This window comes from Nicotiana tabacum, chromosome 11, assembly GCF_000715075.1.
Source record: "Nicotiana tabacum cultivar K326 chromosome 11, ASM71507v2, whole genome shotgun sequence".
Classification (NCBI taxonomy): Eukaryota; Viridiplantae; Streptophyta; class Magnoliopsida; order Solanales; family Solanaceae; genus Nicotiana; species Nicotiana tabacum.
The window spans coordinates 16,281,645-16,298,961 of record NC_134090.1 but is presented as its reverse complement, the minus strand read 5'-3'; the positions used below and the strand labels follow the sequence as shown (position 1 = coordinate 16,298,961).

The following is a 17,317-nucleotide window of genomic DNA, read 5'->3' as shown; positions in this document are numbered from 1 at the left end:
GAATCTTTCTCCTAAGATGAAAATCTTAGTCTGATGAATTTTTCACCTAATATAAAGATAAAAATCTTAGTCTGTTGAATCTTTCTCCTAAGATGAAAATCTTAGTCTGATGAATTTTTCACCTAAGATAAAGTTTAAATTTTAAGATACATTGCGGTCTTTAAATTTGTAAAAAAATGTTGCATTTCAGTCTTATCACAATTCAAGTTTTAGTTCTTATTAGTATGTGGTAACAAACAACCAGTTTTCCAAACTGGGGCAGAAAGTTTTCTTTATTTTGTCTATTTTGTGAAGTCAGGAGCCCGCCTGGATAATAGAGGAATACATTCAGTTCAAGTTCAGTAGTCAGGAGCCCGCCTGAATAACAGAGGTGATACATTCAATTTCAAGTTTCGGAAGTCAGGAGTCCTCCTGGAGAATAGAGACATACAATTCAAGTTTCAGCAATCAGGAGCCCGACTGAAGAACAGAGGTGATACAATTCAAATTTTTAGTTCTCAATTGATTTCTTTGTCTTTTTGAAGTTAGGAACCCGCCTGAAGAACAGAGGTATATAATTCAAGTTTCGGAAATCAGGAGCCCGCCTGGATAATAGAGGAATACATTTCAAATTTCAGAAGTCAGGAGTCCGCCTAGAGAATAGATACATACAATGCAAGTTTCGGAAATCAGGAGCCCGCCTGTATAATAGAGTCAGGAGCCCGCCTGGATAATAGAGGAATACATTCAATTTCAAGTTCAGCAGTCAGGCGCCCACCTAAAAAAAGGGAATTCAATTCAAAATGCAATTCAGAAGTTGATGAAGGATGTGAGCTGCTCAAGACATGGCCGAGGTCACAAGCACTACATGTCCGGTCCTGACCGAGAAGCTATAGAAGAACGAGCTAGCACTTGCAGCTAACAAGTGTCAAGGTTCAAATCTAAAGTCTGTATGAAGAACCATTCAAGACTCAAGATCAAGCTTCAGAAGACTTATAGATAGGAATCTTGTAGCTCGTAGTCGATAGGCTTAGCTAGTCTTTTTCATCTTTTGATTTTTGATGTAATAACAGGGACCGCAGACCGGAACCTCGACGGAACGGCACCTCAACCGGATCTCCACCTCGGCATACCTCGTCATCTCACTCATCTCTGAACTACACGTGACCTGATTCCTTTATAGCCAAGGATATGTAGGCAGCTCAGATACCGGGGCTCGGTCACACTCCCTTCTCTCTTAGTTTTAGTCTCTCCAAATAAGGGTCGGGTCAAAAACCTGTCTAGTCTGTCTTTGTCTGAAAACCCTGTACGTTTCTAGTCAAAGAGAGGCAGCTGTAGACATGTGATTTTTGACCCTCCCCAAGATCTTTTATATATTAGCGTAAAATATTTAATTTAGGCATAATATAGATATTTTAAGTAAGTTTGACTCTTTCACTTTATTTTAGTACAAGAAAACAAAAATTACAACAAAAAAATATAAAATAATATAATAATAAGTTCATTAATATTTATAGTCATTTTTAATCTAAAAATAATAATAAGAATAGTATTGTATTTTTATTTTTAATATAATGTTTGAAAATACAAATAATAGATTTGTTTTAAGGGTTAGTTTTGTTTTAATAAACTATTTTAATAGTAGGACTAATTAATAAATGGACGCGTATTTTTAATCTCATTCGCGGCAAAAGAATAGAGCTTGGGCTCGGGCAACCCATCCTTAGGCTTAATTTTGGACCTAGCCCACAATTGCCAAGCCCATAACTCCTAGGCCCACACCCCTTAACCCAAAAACCCTAGACTCTACACTATAAAAAAAGAAGAAGAAAAGAATAAGAAAAGAACGGGGCCTCTAAAGAACAACCCCACCCGGATAATCTTCTTCGCACCCTACCACCCCCTGATTGTCGTCTTCCCGGACTCACCCCACTGTGGTGCCTTTCTTCTTCAGTAACAACCAGCGTTCTGCAGCGCTGTAGAGTGCAAAACCAAACCCAACCCTCTCGTTCATCATTTGCTTGAAGCAGCCATCCATGGCTCGTCGTCGAACGAAATGACAGACCCCCCTTCCCCACGAGTTTATATCCTCCATTGGAGCTAAAAAAAAACGAAGGGGAACGGGGAAAAGGCAGAAGCTGCTGCGCATGAAGAAGTTTTCCTTCTTCGTTTAAGAAGCTTATAGAAGCAGCAGCTATAACAAGCTGCACAACACGAAAACAACACCCCTTCACGTCGTCATCTTCTTCGACGGACGTCGAGAACCAGCCATCACCTCATTTCCATCTTCTTCCTCACCCCCTTCCCCACGAGCTTATCTTCTCCATTGGAGCTAAAAAAAACGAAGAAGGAGCTGGGAATACAGCGAAGCTGCGCAAGGAACGACCCCACCCCCATACGTCGTCTTCTTCATGCAACCCCTCTCACGTCTTCTTCTTCGAACCCCTCCTCTCTCAGCTCGCCGGAAAACGAACTGAAACCACCACCATAGCAGCCCCTCCCCCGTCGACACACATAACCATACACACATACAGAAACGAGAAACGGAGAGAACGAGAGCAGGAGGAACAAAAGAGAAAAGCTGCGCAACAAAATAAAAAGAGGACCCCCTGAACTTCTATCTTCTTCTTAATTTTGATCGTCCCTTCTTCACTTTAATTCCAAATTTTGCTTCAAAAATGGAGTCCAAGTTGAGGTTAGCTTGAGCTCGTCCTTGTCCGTTGAGTTCCAAAGTTGCGGTTCGTAGTTCGAATCGAGTTTGACTAGTATTTCGGGTTCGTTCATCGTTTGTCCGTGTAGCAGCTGTGAAACTTGAATATATCGGAAAACATTACAGGTTCCTCTTTCTCTTCTTCTCTGTTATTTGAGGTGATATTTTCATGCGTTGAATTGAAATATGACGATGGCAATTCCATTGGTCTTTTGGGTTAAGTTTCATTTATGATAAATTAGAATAGTTCATGATTCAAATGGTGTTAATATTTTGAAATTATTAGAAGTGTGAATGCATAAGATCTATTTAGTTAATAATTTTTTTTTGGACCAAAACTTGTTGAAAGCATAGAAGCAGCCATGACAGTGTTTAAATTCAAGGTAAGAAAAATAGGTTTGCTGGCAGAGAACTCAAAACTATAAATGATTAAACATTCCATCCTATAGGTCATCGAATTTAATGGCATGTGTATAGATGATTTCTATGTATTAATATTACTACTTAAATGTACAAGTCTGTGCCTTTGAACGTCTACGGTGGTCACATGTCTCAATAGTTGCAACAATAAATATCATTTGTTCTTTTAGCAATTGAACTTCATTTGTGGTAAATTAGAACTATGTGAGTCATGTGAGTTTGTTTAGCTAATAATGATAATAGGTTTTGGGCTTTGTTATATTGGGTCATTGTTTGTTTAGTTAAAATTGAAAAATGGGTCATAAGGTGGGCCTTGAACCATAGGAAATCTGGGCCAAGTAATAGATCATATTAGCTAGTCTATTTGCTCCAATAATATTTTGTTCATAAATTTGGCATCGCAATAATCTCAAAATTTAGGAAAAATCATGAACCTTCGTAGTTGCTTTAGGCGCGTTAGTTTAACAATATTACTTTCTAAACTCGGGTGCGCATTGATGCGACCCAAATTCAAATCTCGATGAAGTCGAAATGTGTCGATAACCACGGCTGCATTGATTGCGACGCGGTTCGAAACGCATTTTCACGACGTCGTAATTCTTCTAAAATATAATTATAATAAAAGCGGTTCAAAATTAAATAAAAGGCATATAGCTAGCATGTATTAAAATCAGATAAAATCAAATACAACAGTTAAGCAACCGTGCTAGAACCACGGAACCCGGGAATGCCTAACACCTTCTCCCGGGTTAACAGAATTCCTTACTCGTATTTCTAGTTCACAAATTGTTAACAGAGTCATATTTTTCCTCGGTTCGGGATTCAACTGGTGACTTGGGACACCATTAATCTCCCAGGTGGCGACTCTGAATAATTAATAATCAAATCCCGTTCCGATTGTCCTTTAATTGGAAAAACTCCTTTACCCCCTTCTTCGCGGGGGTGTAGGTAGTAAAAAGGAGGTGTGACAGACCTCAAATTACACACACAAGTTACATTTGACATTGCAGACCCGCTTCAAATTTCTGAATCGGAATACAACCCCAATATCAAAAAGTTCACTTCCGGTCAAACTTTCCAAAATTTCAACTTTTGTATTTTCAAGTCAAATTCCACTACTACGGATGCGCTCCTAAGTCCAAAATCATTTAACGGAGCTAACGGAACCATGAGAAATCCAATCCGAGGCCAAATACTAAAAAGTTAAACTTGGTCAAACATGGTCAAATATTTCAAATTTAAAATTTCTAGCTAAGAATCATTCTTCCAAATAAATTTCGAATAGCCTGAAAACCAAAATCAACAATTCACATAAGTCATAATATATAATATGGAGCTACTCATATCCTCAAACGACCGTGCAAAGTGTAAATGCTCAAGACGACTGGTCGGGTCGTTACACTATCCATTTCATCTTCTTAGCTTTAAGACCATTTTGAATCTTTTGTCTGTTGGTAGTTTTTTTCCTGGCAATGTGTTTTTTAGTTTCTAACTGTTGTGTCCCATTCTCATTGACAAGTTCTTTATGAATGAGAACCTCCTTATTAGGAACAACCTTTGCATTAACTTGTGCATGTTTAGCCTTTATTGCCTTGCTCATAAGGCTTTGCATCATTCCCTTTCTCAATTCTTGGTTGTTCCTTATCATTAGACACTTCAAAACTCTTATTGTACTGATTCTTCTTATAAGTCTTAGCATTCTAATTCTTATTATTCTGAGAGTAGCACACATCCTCAGAGTGGCCCTGATGCATACATTAGAAACAATACTCAGGAACAAAATCATACTCCACATCTTGCCAAAAACCACAACCCTTAATACCATTTTCATCCTTTGTACCCACCCAAACAGAATCCAGTCTCTGCACAGCTAAATCTATTTCTATCTTTACTTTAGCAAAATTGGGCCTAGATTTAGTCGATGTAGCTTTGTCGATAGTTAGGAGGGCACCTAAACGAGAGGTAATTCTCTTCAGAGCATCCCAGTTGTAGTAGTGCCATTTAAGGCCAGGTAGATGAATCCAAGCTGGGACTAGAGTGGTTTCTTCTTCTGGATTGAAATCTTTTGTCCACCGCATTAGTCTCATAGGAAATCCAAAAATTGTAACTTTGTCTCTGAAATAATAAAACCCCTTGAAATCTTCTTCTTCTGCAAAATCGATGAATATATGTTTAACATCGTAATGCCCTAATTTTACAACTCCTCTCATCGGAAATCTTGCATTGAAATCACTGCGAATATCCTCAATTAATGGTCTTCCATGAGAGAATTTTCCGATTACCTTTAATCGACACACTTTTAGCTAGCTCCTCTTCTTCCTGTGGGGAGAAGAAAACAGCAGGCTTGCCTTTGTAGAGTTCAAATGGGCGACAAGGCAATCTCAGAGTTTGCCGGCTCGGACCAGTAAGAGTATTGGCGTATGAAGATTTTGAGTCGCCTGATAGGTTCGCACCGCTCGGAGGATCATTTAGATGTTGTCCACTCGCCGCTAGCTGCCCGGCGGTGCTCGGAGCACTCATCGAAAGAGGTTTGAGAACTTTAGTGTTGCGTGCGCGTGGGGCGCGTACCAACGTCTACTTTTTTCGTAATTATGGTTATAATAATTACTGGGATATATGCAACTGGGAAATTATTAGCTACTAATTTTGATCAGATAAAATATTATTTTAACATCACATCGATGTGATCAAGTTGTTTATGTTAAAAAGATTAAGAGCATGTTTGCGTGGGCTTAACCAGCTTTTAATCACTTTTTACGTTTTGAAAGTGTTTGACAATGAAAAAAAGGGCTTAAAAAAATTAAAATCTGCTAAATGCCAAAACCAACAAGTTGGGTAAATCAACTTTTTCTAAGTTGGCTTAAAAGCCATATTGTTTTGGCCAAGAATATTATATTCTTATCTCTTATATGTTTTCTTAATCCCGAAATTATCCCTCAGTACAAAACCCAAAAACATACATCTCTTTCTTATTTTCCATTCTTGTTGCAGCCTCTCCTCTCTTCTTCCATAACTTTCCCCAACTTCATTATATTCTAAATCTTTATTAGTCAAATTATTTTTCTTTCCTCTTCTTGCATTTTCTTTAGGTGTTTGCAACATTAGTCTTTAGATACGACGTACTTTTGCTCATTGTTCCTTTGGGTTTGGAGCTCTTGCTGGCGAGCTGGACGGTTGTCTACTTAAGAGTCATTACTTGCTCTTTTGAGTTTTTTTTTTCTTTTTTTTTTTGGAGCAACATCCGAAATGACTGGTCAGATAGATGCTTCAAACCAAAAAGAGAATGAGAAAACTATAGATTCTTGATTTGTTTCCTTGCTCAATTTACTCCATTTATATTTGCTTTTTCATATGGTTTAAGACTAAGACTCCAATTTGTATGACATCATTTTTTTATTAGTCCGTACAAAAATAAGCTTGAAATTTATGGAAAAATAAGCTTCTGAGGTGATCAGTACCTTTCATTCTCCATTGACAATCAGGTAATTACTTAATTTCTTCATATAATTTATTACTTTCTGTATACATAGTTTCTTCTTGGAAGCACGACTATTTTCTTCTTTATGTTTATTAACAACTATAATTTTGCAAATTTTTAATTTTTTTTAAATACATTATAAATAGATTGGAGAAAAGTATGCTCAAGAGAGTGAACCATTGAAGGAACAAATGAGGAGTATGTTGTTAGCAACTGGAAGAAAGTTGGCTGATATGTTTAATTTGATTGACATTATTGAACGCCTTAGCATATCCTACCACTTTGAGAAAGAAAGTGATGAGATATATTGGATCAAATTTATAACTAAAATTCAAACTGCAAAGATTTGTGCACTTCTGCACTTCAATTTCGATTGCTCAGGCAACATGGTTTCAACATCTCTCATCGTAAGCTCATCATAAAGCATGCCTTAATGTTGTTAAAATTATTATCATTTACTAGAAGGTTAATATTGTGTATTCTTATTTGAAAACCAGAAATTTTCAGCAAATTCCAAGATGAAAATGGCAAATTCAAAGAGTCTCTTGTTAGTGATGTCTTAGGATTATTGAACTTGTATGAAGCTTCACATGTAAAGACTCATGCTGCTGATATCTTAGAAGACATACTTGCTTTCTGCACTATCCATGTGATGATCCAAAAGGTAATCTTATGTTTTAGAACTTGATTTCGTGTTCCGAGGCCTTCAAAACCTCATTTTATTCCTCCTCGATTTGCGTGCGCATTCCAAACGTGTTTCCGGAAAGCTTTTATGTTGAAAGTTGATAAAAATAATAATTTTTGCCTTTAAAAATTGATTAAGTTGACTTCGGTCAATGTTTTAAGTAAACAGATCCGGACTCGTATTTTGACAGTCCCGTGGGTCCGTATCAAAATATGGGACATGGGCGTATGCCCGGAATCGAATTTCGAGATTCCTAGCTCGAGATATGAATTTTTGATGAAAATTGAAAGACTAAAAATGAAATGGTTTTAAGAATTTGGTTTAATATTTAATCTTGTTGGTATCGGGCCTGTATTTTGGTTCTAGAGCCCGATACAGGTCCAAAATAATATTTATACCTTATCTTGTAAATTTGATGAGAAATAAAATTGATTTGATGTGATTCGGACGTCCGGTTGTGAAAATAGGAATTTCAAAGAGTTCTTAAGAATTTCATGTGATTTGGTGCTAAATTCATAGTTGTAGGGTTTATTTTGGCGATTTAATCGCACGAGCAAGTTCGTATGATGTTTTAAGACTTGTGTGCATGTTTGGTTTAGAGCCCCGAGGGCTCGGGTGAGTTTGGGGTGGGCTACGGAGTGATTTGAACTTAGAATATTTTTGCTAGTATGCTTCAAGTCTGCAGACTTTGCATTTGCGAGGTCTGGCTCGCAAATGCAAGCTTGGTATTTGCGAAGAATGCATCCCATTTGCGAGCAATGTGCAGGGAGGGACAGCTTCGCAATTGCGAAGCTTTGATCACAATTACGATCAGGGGTCGCATTTGCGACAATAACAGGCCCAGGTAAATCTTCGCATTTGCAAAGAGAAGTTCGCATTTGCGAACCCCATATCGCAAATGCGATTACTGCAGCTGAACAAATAGTTGGAAAACGGGATTTTTTATTCATTCTTCAATTTTTTAAAACCTAAAATGCATGGGGCAATTTTCGAAACACTTTTCCTTCCCCAAATCATAAGTGATTCTTAACTAGTTTCTTTCAATCTTTCACATCTTTTTACATGATTTCAACCTAGAATCTAAGATTTTCATGGTAAAATTGATGATTTTTGGGTAGAAGCTAGGGATTTCAAAATTTGGGGATTTAGACCTCAAATTGAGGTTAGATTCCAAAATCAATTATATATCAAGACTCGGGGGTGAACGAGTAATTGGATTTTGGTCCGAATTTCGGGTTTGGACCAAGCGAGCCCGGGTGTTGACTTTTTCAAAAATGGCCTAAATAGAATTCCTTGCAATCGTGGGTAGTTCCTAACGCTTAGATTGAATTGTTTGGTTGGTAATTTTCTAGATTCTATTGGTCCGGATGCTTATGCAAAGGGAAAAACGGTGATTGAGCTTTGAGTTGGCTGTTAGAGCGAAGTAAGTGCTGTGTCTAACTTTGACTCGAGGGATTAGGAATCCTTGACTTAATTGCTATGTGAAAATCCATGTGAGTAGTGTATCGGTGAGGTGATGAGTACCTATGTGCCGCCAATTTATCTATTTTGCCTGTTTTCTTCCCGTTCTTACTATATTGTTTTCCTGTCTTAACTGCTACATGCTTTACTAGTATTTTCATGCTTAATTGCCACTTGTCAGACATTGTTTTTCATTGTTGAAGGTATTAGCTACCCTGTAGTCTTATTGTCTAATATTATTGGCTTGAGCTGGTTGATCGGTATTTTATGGTACAGTTTGGATTGGTTTCGCTGAGTAGTATTATTTGAGTGAAGTTTTAAAATGTACAAGCTTTCCGTTTTATTTGGTTTGAGGTATAAATATTATGAAGAGTTTTGAGTTAAATTGTGAAATTTATTTATTTATTGAGTAATTGATGTTGATATGATGGGATTGAATTGTGCGCCGCAACAGGAGGAATACGGGTGATATATTGAGGAGGAATAAGGGTGATATATTGAGGAGGAATAAGGGTGAAATGCTATTGTACGGTGAGATCGGGTTGCACGCCACAATAGGATGAATAAGGGTGGATTGATATGGAGTAATACATGTGAATATTTATATTGATATTTATATATGGTGGATAGGGATGCGCGTCGCATCAGTTTAAGTGTTTATGTATCTTTCTTCTACAGTGTAAGTTATTCTGCAACTTTGCTTTTCACTTAAGGATTGGTTATAGGTGGATACTGATAAGACACTTGAGTTCTATATTCATTTCTTGCAAGTTACTGCTTTATTTTGTCCTGTCCTTTTTTCGGCTTTTATTATACATTGTATGCAAGTTATATTGTAATTGTCCCGCCGTAGTATCGTCACTACCTCGTTGAGGTTATGCTTGGCACTTACAAGTACATGGGGCAGTTGTACTGATACTGTACTTTGCACTTTTTGTGCAGATTTTGGAGAAGGTAGTGGCTGATTGAGAGGTTGGCTTCATGTTACATAGTTTGGAGGCCCGAGGTAGTCCTGCAGGCGTCCGCAGGACTTGGTGTCCCCTTCCACATCTCTATATTATTGTTTTCTTTATTTCCAAAACGGTTGTAATTTCTTTCAGATTGATGTTTGTAGAAAATCATAATGTGTTCGTGAATTGTGGCACCGGATTCTGGGTAGTAATAGCAACCGTTTTGGTAATAGTATAAAAACAAAGAGGTTGTATACTAACTTCCGCAATTATTTCTACTTGTTTTAGTTATTTTACTCTTAATCATTGAAATTTAAAGGAAATTGGTTAATAATACTCTAACGTTGGCTTGCCTAGAATGTGTGATGTTAGGCACCATCACTGTCCCGATGGTGGAAAATCCAGATCGTGACAAGTTGGTATCAGAGCACTAGGTTGCCTAGGTCTCACAATTCACGAACAAGCTTAGTAAAGTCTGAGGGATCAGTACGGAGATGCCTGTGCTTATCCCCAGAGGCTACAAAGTATAGAAACAATTTCACTTCTATTATCTATATCGTGCGATTTGATCTCTCAATACTAATTGAACTATATACTCTTGTTCCTTCGTAGATGGCGAGAACATGTACCCCTTCATCAGATGAGCATCACCCAGAGCCCCCAGCGGAAGCTCCTACGAGGGGTAGAGGACGAGGCTGAGAACATGCTAGAGGCCAGGGCAGAGGCAGGGTTCAGCCTAGAGCTCGAGAAATAGCACCAGTAGCGGAGCCTCAGGTGGAGTTTGATGATGAGGTTCTAGCCCAGACTGTTCCAGCAGGACCAACTCGGGCTCCAGAGGGGTTCATCGCTACCCTGGTACTTCAGGATGCTTTGGTCCCTCTAGTGGGCCTTATGGAGAGTGTTGCTCAGACTAGCAGATTTCTTGTAGCACCAGTCGTCTCTCGGGTTGGGGGAGGAGTTCAGACTCCCGCTACTCACACTCCGGAGTTGATGGCTCCCCAGTTTCAGACTCCAGCAGCTCAGCCAGTTAGGGCAATTCCGTCGGGTGTTGCAGCACATACCAGTGACGGATCAGCTATTTCTTCTAAGGCTTTGTTGAGATTGGAAAAGTTCACCAAGCTCTTTCAAGTTCATTACAATGGGGCAACTTTTGATGACCCACAAGATTATCTTGACCGCTGCCATGAGGTGTTGCGGAACATGGGGATAGTGGAGACCAATGGGGTCAATTTTGTTGCGTTCCAGATAATAGGGTCCGCCAAGAGATGGTGGAATGATTTTGTGTTGATAGACCAGATGGGTCGCCTGCTTTGACTTGGGACCAGTTCTCTCAGATATTTCTTGAGAAGTTCCTTCCTGTTACACTGAGAGAGGACTATAGGAGCCAGTTCGAGCGTCTCCAGCAGGGCAGTATGTTCGTCACTCAGTACAAGACCCACTTTATTGATTTGGCCCATCATGCTCTTCTTATACTTCCTACCGAGAGAGAGAGGGTGAGGAGGTTTATTGAGCAACTTGCTCAGCCTATCAGATTGTAGATGGATAAGGATACTGGGAGTGAGATTTCTTTTCAGGATGCAGCCAATGTTGCCAGACGAGTTGAGATGGTTCTAGCTTAGGGGAGTGGTCAGGGGTCTGACAAGAGGCCGCGTCACTCCGATGGATTCAGTGGGGCCTAATTTGGAGGTCGAGGTACTTTTGGTAGGGTCTATCCTCCCAAGCCATTTTATTCAGTACCTCAGACATCATGTGGAGCTTCAGGGAGTTGTGGTCCTAATGCACCTTCTTCGGGTCAGCAACCTTTTAGTGCACCACCATTTCTTATGCACTTTCTCTTTAGAGTTATTATCACGATCAGTATGCTCGTCCGGGTCAGTCTCTGTTTCCACAGCCACAGTATTAGGATGGTTGTTTTGAGTGTGGTAATTATGGGCATATTTGGTTGACCAATCCAAGATTAGTGGGCGTTTTGCCACAACATTAGGGTACTCGTGCCAAGATTTTTGGCACCGGGCATACCACCGCTTACTCATCCAGCTAGAGGTAGGGGTTAAGGATCCAGAGGTAGAGGTCAGGCCGCTAGAGGTGGAGGTCAGGCCACTAGAGATGGAGGCCAGCCAGTAGGAGGCCGTCCTAGGGATATGGTTCAGAGTGGTAGGGCCCAGCCCTGATATTATGCTTTCCCATCCAGGCCTGAGGTTGAGTCATCTGATGCTATTATCAGAGGTAGTGTTTCAGTTTGCAGTAGAGATGCGTCCGTTCTATTTTATCCAGGGTGTACATACTCCTATGTGTTATCTTACTTTGCTTCATATTTGGTTGTGCCTCGTGATTCTTTGAGTTCTCCCGCGTATGTGTCTACATCGGTGGGGGATTCTATTGTTGTAGATCATGTCTATCACTTGTGTGTGGTTATTATTGGGGGTCTTGAGATTAGCGTAGATCTTCTACTTCTCGATATGGTCGATTTTGATGTCATTCTGGGGATGGATTGGCTGTCACCTTATCATGCTATATTGGACTGTCACGCTAAGATCGTGACCTTAGCCTTGCTAGGGTTGCCTCAATTAGATTTGAGAGGGAACCTTGGTGATTTTACCAACAGGCTTATCTCTTATATGAAGGCTCCGCGTATGGTCGAGAAGGGGTGTTTGGCTTATTTGGCTTATGTTCATGATTCTAGTGCGGAGGTTCCCTCAATGGATTCTGTACCAGTTGTTCGGGAGTTTCCAGAGGTATTTCCTGCAGACCTACCAAGGATGCCACTCGACAGGGATATTGACTTTTGCATTGATTTGGCTCCAGGCACTTAGCCCATTTCCATTCTGCCATACCATATGGCCCCGCCAGAGTTGAAAGAATTGAAGGAGCAGTTGCAATATATGCTTGATAAGGGCTTTATTAGACCTAGTGTCTCGCCCTGGGGTGCGCCGGTGTTGTTTGTAAAGAAGAAGGATGGATCGATCAGGAAGTGCATAGACTATCAGTAGTTGAACAAAGTCACAATCAAGATGATGATGTGCATAGACTATCGGTAGTTGAACAAAGTCACCATTAAGAGTAACTATCCATTGTCGATGATTGATGACTTATTCAATCAGCTTTAGAGTGCCTAAGTGTTTTCGAAGATCTATCTGAGGTCTGGATACCATCAGTTGAGGATTACGGTATCGGATGTCCCTAAGAAAGCTTTTCGGACTCGATATGGATATTATGAGTACTTGGTGATGTCATTTGACTTGACAAATACCCCAGCAGCATTTATGGACTCCCGTAGCTAAGAGGAGCATGAGTAGCACCTTCAGACCATTCTTTTAACTCTAAGAGACATCTAGTTATATGCTAAGTTTTCAAAAAGCGAGTTTTGGTCATGTTCAGTTGCTTTCTTGGGTCACATTGTAATAGTATAGGGTATTAAAGTGGATCTTAAGAAGATTGAGGCCGTTTAGAATTGGGCTAGACCTACTTCGGCCACGGAGATCCGTAGATTCATGGGTTTGGCAGGTTATTACCGTCGCTTTGTGGGGAAGGGGGATTCTCATCTATAGCATCCCCAATGACCAGGTTGACCCAGAAGGGTGCCCCGTTCATATGGTTGGATGAGTGTGAGACGAGCTTTCGGAAGCTCTAGACTACTTTGACTACGACGCTGGTGTTGGTATTGCCCACAAGTTCAGGGCCTTTCATAATATATTATGACGCATCTCAAAGTGGACTTGGTGCAGTATTGATGTAGTGTGGCAAGGTAATTGCATATGCTTCACGGCAGCTAAAGATTCACGTGAAGAATTATCCTGTTCATGACTTGGAGCTAGCAGCCATTGTTCACATGCTGAAGATTTGGAGGCACTATGAATATGGCGTGTCGTGTGAGGTGTTCACGAATCATAAGAGTTTGTAGTATTTGTTCAAGCAAAAGAAGCTCAATTTGAGGCAGATGAGGTGGTTGGAGCTATTGAAAAACAATTATATCACCATCTTGTATCACCCGGGAAGGCCAATGTGGTGACCGATGCTTTGAGTAGGAAGTCCGCTAGTATGGGCAGCCTTGCATGCATTCCAGTCGGTGAGAGACCACTTGCATTAGATGTTTAGGACTTAGCCAATCAGTTCATGAGGTTGGATGTTTATGAGCCAGTCGTGTTTTAGCTTGCACAGTCGCTCGATCTTCATTATTTGAGAATATCAGAGATCGGCAGTATGATGATCCTCATTTGCTTGTCCTTAGGGACACAGTGCGGCACGGTGGTTCCAAGCTGGTTACATTTAGAGATGATGGATTTTTAAGGATGCATGGTCGTGTTTGTGTGCCTAATGTGGATGGGCTTTATGAGTTGATTCTAGAGAAGGCACATAGTTCCCAGTACTCTATCCATCTGGGTGCTTCTAAGATGTATCAGGATTTGTGGTAGCATTATTGTTGGAGGAGGATGAAGAAGACTATTATTGCATATGTAGCTCGGTGTCTAAATTATCATCAAGTAAAGTACGAGCATCAAAGACCAGGTGGTTTGCTTCAGAAGATAGAGATTCCTAAGTGGAAGTGGGAGCGTATCACTATGGATTTCGTTGTTGGACTCAGAGGAAGTTCGATGCAGTTTGAGTTATTGTGGATAGACTGACCAAGTCAGCGCATTTAATTCCTGTGACAATTTCCTATTCTTCGGAGCGGTTGGCAGAGATTTATATCCGTGAGATCGTTCGGCTTTACGGTGTGCCCGTGTCTATCATTTCTGATCGAGGTACATAGTTTACCTCGCACTTTTGGAGGGCAGTACATTATGAGTTAGGTACGCGGGTCGAGTTAAGCACAACATTTCATCCTCAGATGGACGGACAGTCCGAGTGTACTATTCAGATCCTGGAGGATATGCTCCGCGCCTGTGTTATTGAATTTGGAGGTTCTTAGGATCAGTTCTTGCCATTAGTAGAGTTTTCCTACAATAACAGCTATCAGTCGAGCATCAAGATTGCTCCCTATGAGGCATTATATGGTAGACGGTATCTATCACCGGTCGGATGGTTTGAGCTGGGGGAGGCACCGTTATTTGGTACATATTTGGTATAAGATGCCTTGGTTAAGGTTAAGATCATTCAGGATAGACTTCGTACAGCTCAGACCAGGAAAAAGAGTTATGCCGACTGTAAGGTCCGTGATATGGTATTCATGGTCGGAGAGAGAGTGTTGTTTCGGGTATCACCCATGAAGGGTGTAATGAGGTTTGGAAAGAAGGGCAAGCTAAGCCCTAGGTATATCGGGCCTTTTGAGATCCTTGAGCGAGTGGGAGAGGTGGCCTACAGACTTGCATTGCCACCAGGCTTATCAGCGGTACATCCAGTATTCTATGTGTCCATCCTTAGAAAGTATCACGGAGATCCATCCCATGTGTTAGATTTCAGCATTGTCTAGTTGGACAAGGATTTGACCTACGAGGAGGAGCCGGTAGCTATTCTAGACCGGCAGGTTAGTTAGTTGAGATCGAAGAGTTATCCTTTAGTTCGAGTGCAGTAGAGAGGTCAGCCTGTTGAGGCAGCTACCTGGGAGTCCGAGTCTGATATGAGGAGCAGATATCCCCACCTTTTCACCAGCTCAGGTACTTTTCCATGTCCGTTCGAGGACAAACGATTATTTTAGAGGTGGAGAACATGATGACCCAAAAGGTCATCTTATGTTTTAGAACTCGATTCCGTATTTCGAGGCCTTCAAAACCTTATTTTATTCCTCGTCGATTTGAGTGCGCAGTCCGGGCGTATTTTCGGAAAGCTTTTATGTTGAAAGTTGATAAAAATAATAATTTTTGCCTTTAAAATTGATTTAGTTGACTTCGGTCAACGTTTTGAGTAAATAGACACAGACTCGTGTTTTGACCACCCCGGTGGGTCTGTATCGAAATATGGGACCTGGGCATATGCCCGGAACCGAATTCCGAAGTCCCTAGCTCGAGATATGAATATTTGATGAAAATTGAAACACTAAAAATTAAATGGTTTTAAGAATTTGGTTTAATATTTGATCTTATTTGTATTGGGCCCGTATTTTTGTTTCGGAGCTCGATACAAGTCCAACTAATATTTATACCTTATCTGTGTTTTGTGAGAAATGGAACTGATTTGACGTGATTCGGACGTCCGATTGTGAAAGTAGGAATTTCGAAGTGTTCTTAAGAATTTCATGTGATTTGGTGCTAAATTCATAGTTTTAAGTGTTATTTTGGTGATTTAATCGCACGAGCAAGTTTGTATGAGGTTTTAAGTCTTGAGTGCATGTTTGGTTTGGAGTCCCGAGGGCTTGGGTGAGTTTCGCGTAGGCTACGGAGTGATTTGAACTTAGGAAATTTTTGCTGGTATGCTTCAGGTCTACAACTTTGCATTTGCGAGCAATGGGCAGGGAGGGACAGCTTCGCAATTGCGAAGCTTTGATCGCAATTACGATCCTGGCAGTTCGCATTTGCGAACCAAGGGTCGCATTTGCGACAATAGAAGGCCTAGGTAAATCTTTGCATTTGCTAAGAGAAGTTCGCATTTGCGAGGGTCGCATTTGCGAACCCCATATCACAAATGCGATACCTGCAACTGAACAAATAGTTGGAAAATGGGATTTTTCATTCATTCTTCAATTTTTCAAAACCTAAAACGCAAGAGGCGATTTTCCAAAGACTTTTTCTTCCCCAAGTCATAAGTACGTGATTCTTAACTAGTTTCTTTCAATCTTTCACCTCTTTTTACAAAATTTCAACCTAGAATCCAAGATTTTCATGGTGAAATTGGGGATTTTTGGGTAGAAGCTGGAGATTTAGACCTCAAATTGAGGTCGAATTCCAAAACTAATTATATATTCGGGCTCGGGGGTAAATGAATAATCGGATTTTGGTCTGAATTTTGGGTTTGGACCAAGCGGGCTTGGGTGTTGACTTTTTCAAAAATGACCTAAATTGAATTTCTTGCAATCGTGGGTAGTTCCTAAGGCTTAGATTGAATTGTTTGGTTGGTAATTTGGTAGATTCTATTGGTCCGGAGGCTTGTGTGAAGGGAAAAGCGGTGATTGATCTTTGAGTTGGCCGTTGGAGCGAGGTAAGTGTTGTGTCTAACTTTGACTCGAGGGATTAGGAATCCTTGACTTAATTGCTATGTGAAAATCCATGTGCGTGGGATATAGGTGAGGTGACGAGTACCTATCCGCTGCCAATTTATCTGGTTTTCCTGTTTTCTTCCCATTCTTATTATATTGGGTTCCTACCTTAACTGCTACATGCTTTACTAGTATTTCCATGCTTAATTGCCACTTGTCAGACATTGTTTTTCATTGTTGAAGGTATTAGCTACCCCGTAGTTTCATTGTCTCGTATTATTGGCTTAAGCTGGTTTATCGGTGTTTTATGGTATATTTTGGATTGGTTTCGCTGAGTAGTATTATTTAAGTGAAGTTTCATAATGTACAAGCTTTCCATTTTCTTTAGTTTGAAGTTTAAATATTGTGAAGAGTTTTGAGTTAAATTGTGAAATTTTTGAATTTATTAAGTAATTGATGCCGATATGGTGGGATCGGGTTGTGAGCCGCAACATATGGAATAAAGGAGATATATTGAGGATGAACAAGGGTGAAATACTATTATATGGTGGGATCGGGTTGCGCA

At 40.2% G+C, this 17,317-nt stretch overlaps 1 long non-coding RNA gene across 2 annotated transcripts; it reads left to right on the top strand.

Moving 5' to 3' along the window:
• The first annotated feature begins 3,778 nt into the window (after positions 1-3,778).
• On the top strand, positions 3,779-9,943 carry LOC142161726 (uncharacterized). 2 transcript variants are annotated; one of them, XR_012696429.1, is made up of 4 exons: positions 3,779-6,591; positions 6,734-6,994; positions 7,085-7,251; positions 9,676-9,943. It is a non-coding gene; the product is annotated as an uncharacterized LOC142161726 (long non-coding RNA). The 2 variants fall into 2 exon arrangements; XR_012696428.1 differs by having other exon boundaries at positions 3,784-6,994.
• Positions 9,944-17,317: the final 7,374 nt, after the last annotated feature.